Consider the following 3,378-nt stretch of genomic DNA (forward strand, 5'->3'; position numbering starts at 1 on the left):
CCTATAATAGCAGGTGATATTTTTCAAATACTTCTTAAGGTATTAATAGGAAGACAACTTTCCATAGGACCACCTTACCGCCTGGGAGTCTTCAGCTTTTCAATTACACCCATTCTACAGTGTCCATTCCATAAAGACAGACTTTCTGTTTAGAAATGTGACAGTGAGGCAGTTAGTGCCTGAAATCTAAACTGGTGTCCTCTGAGAATCTGATGAGAAATCGGAAACATGTAATGGGAAGAATACCAATAACAGGTGGATTATTATATAGAGTATTTAGATCCTCATTGGCAGAGAGAAAGAGAGAAACAAGTGACAAGGCCTATTATTTAGTCTGTTGTCTTATCTCCAACATTGCCTTGCTTCATGATAATTTGAATGTCACCCTATATCTTTTCGTTGGGAAAAATTAATTTTTAGCTTATTTTATAGGATGAAATGAGTCCCAAATTGCTTTTTACTTAATAAGAACTAGCTTCTCTTTGACTTTCTTTCATCCAAACAGGAGAAAACAAATCTGTTCTGATGGAAAAATATGATCAAGGAGACAGATGAGAGGACCAGGTAAGGGCATTCATCTGCAAGGGGCACATTCTGCTTAAGGGGAATATTTGCAACTGGAAACACAAAGCTTCTAATAGTCATTCAGTCAGACATTCAGCCCCATATACAAACCTCTGATTATGTGATTGCTCTGGAGATACAGACATTCAATGAAGTTCCACTGATTACTGTGCCCTGCCAGACATTGTTCTAGGCATGGAGTTTTACTGGTAAAAAGGACCAAATTCCCACTCTGCCAAGGGTCTTAATTTCTAGTGGAAGACATAAGAAAGAAAGAAAGAAAGAAAGAAAGAAAGAAAGAAAGAAAGAAAGAAAGAAAGAAAGAGAGAAAGAAGAGGCTTACTTTCTAGTGGAAGACATAAGAAGAAAGAAAGAAAGAAAGAAAGAAAGAAAGAAAGAAAGAAAGAAGAGAAAAGAGAAGAGAAGACGACGAAGAGGGGGAAGAGGAAAAGAAACAAGAAAAGGAAAAAAGAAAAGAAAGGAAAAAGAGAGGATGTAATCTCAGGTAGTGATAATACAAAGAAGTAAAATAAGGCAAGAACTAGAGCTTATCTGGGGGGAGGATGGAGGAGAGGGAGGTTATTTTGAGGCTGTGGAAGGGAAGTTTCTCTGGGAGGTGAAATTTGAGCAGAGACCTTAATGAGGCGAGAATGAGCTAGGGGGTGATCAAGGAAGCACAGTCCAGGCCTGGCTGAATGAACAACTATCATCAGGTGAGAATAACGTTGGTATGTTCCAGAAACTAGAGGAAAGAGACCAAGTGTGGTGCTGCCAGAGGAAAAGTGATACAAATCAGAGCAGAGGGGTAGGAAATAAGACTGGGGAAGGAAGCAACTCCTGTGGGGTCTTGCAGACCACATCATGGTGAAAACTCTGGGTTTAATATCAAGTGTGAGAGAAACTGCAGATAGATTTTGAACAGAAAAGTAGAGGAGTCTGGTTTATGTTTTAAAAGATTTGGGCTGCTTTGTGGAGAACTGATAACAGGAATTCAAGAGTGGCATCAGAGATTGGGTAAGAGGTTGTTTGTCTATTAATTCAGGAGAAAGACAACAATAGCTAGAATAGGGTTGTGGGAATGGAGGGGTGGAAACTGATGAGAATTTCTCAAATATTTCAAAAACAGAACCGACAGGACTTGCTAATGTGGGACACAAGTTGCAAATTGTGAAAGAAAGAGTGGAGAACTCCCAGTGACCAGGTGAGAGGTGGTTCCACCAGCTGAGATGGGGACTCAAGACAGTCCCTGGCCTCAAAGACTCAAGGAGCTCACGTCATAGGGAAGAAACCAACACACACACACACCTGACAGGTGTTGCAACAGAAATATACTCAGGAATTTCCGGATCTCTGGAATTTCCATAACTTTAAGCACTTCTTCTTTTGCCTTTAGCATAAATAGGTCACTGAATAGTACGGCCTGTTGAGATATGTGGTATTTTAGTATTTGCTGATTGTATAATTGGTTTGTACAGCAGCATTTTATTTATAGTTACATATCATATAAATATCTATTGCTTAGCACCACAGAACGTATCCTCCTTGTCCATGTAAATATATGGGAAAGTGTGCCTCTTTTTTGCCAAATTTCCATACTGGTCCTAGGCAACCATGATTACTCAAGATAGAATCATAGTATCCTTTTCTGTACTCCATAAGATTCATCGATATTCGACAGAGCAGAGTAGGAAGAGAAAAGAGCTTCTGCACTCACAGTAAGGGTTTCATCACCCATGGAAAGAAACTATAAGAAGGCCACACGGTAATAGGAGAATTAATCCCCCACAATTCCAGAGTAGCAACTTGCAGATTCCCAAACTTTGGAGGGTGTGTTAAAATATAGAACCCCAGAACCCATCTATAGAATTTCTGATTCAGTACATTGAGAAAGGGGCCAAATAGTCTTTTTGTTTATTAAGCTTCCCCTGGGTCTGATGCTAAAGTTATACTGATCACCCTTGGAGAAATGATACCTATCATCTACAAGTACTCTCATTTTATCCTGTGCCTTCTAAATAGCACACAGATGAATCATGGCCAGTGTAAAGTTTTAGAACTAAGAACGACAAAAGATGAGATGTCTTAAGGATTCTCTGACCTAAACCTTTTAGTTTTTTAAATATCAGAGTTTGAGGAAACAGATTTCTCTTAATTTCAGATCTAGTCACACGTAAAACACATCTTAAAGAAGTAACTATAGTTACCAAACACAGATTGCCTTAGGATATTTTAGTTATTTTTAATGGAGGCAAGCACGATACATTCGAGTGATTTTATAAAAGCTGATTTAATTTTTTTTGGCCTATGGCAAAAATTTTAGAAAGAGCTTTTGTGACTGCAATCAGTATGTTCAAATTATGCATAATTTTGTTTCCAACATTCTCATCTTGGATCACAAGAAGTATAATTACTAACAAGATGGAGAATTCTACCCTCACCTTAAGACATTTAGCATGTACTCTCATTAGAAACTATAGGAAAAGATCCAAAGTTACAAGGAAAAAAATATAGTACATTTTATAGTTCCCTTTACAAGCATATCAATTTCAATGAATAATCACAAACTTCAGGAAAATGCTCATCAACTTCTAATACTATAGAATCCTTTTGGGACAGACCCATCGGCATTTATTATAATTAATTATTCATGTTTTCATTAACTTCCTATGGTATACTCTCATTAGGTGAAATAAAGATTGTGTCCAAATTCCTGTTCTTAAGATAGGTACTTGGCTTTTAAAATTTTTACTTCTGCATTAAATAATTTAATGTCCTAGGAAAAACTTCAAATGAACTTTATTTTTTAATAACTTA

This window comes from Ursus americanus, chromosome 17, assembly GCF_024610735.1.
Source record: "Ursus americanus isolate L20-20 chromosome 17, mUrsAme1.1.p, whole genome shotgun sequence".
Classification (NCBI taxonomy): Eukaryota; Metazoa; Chordata; class Mammalia; order Carnivora; family Ursidae; genus Ursus; species Ursus americanus.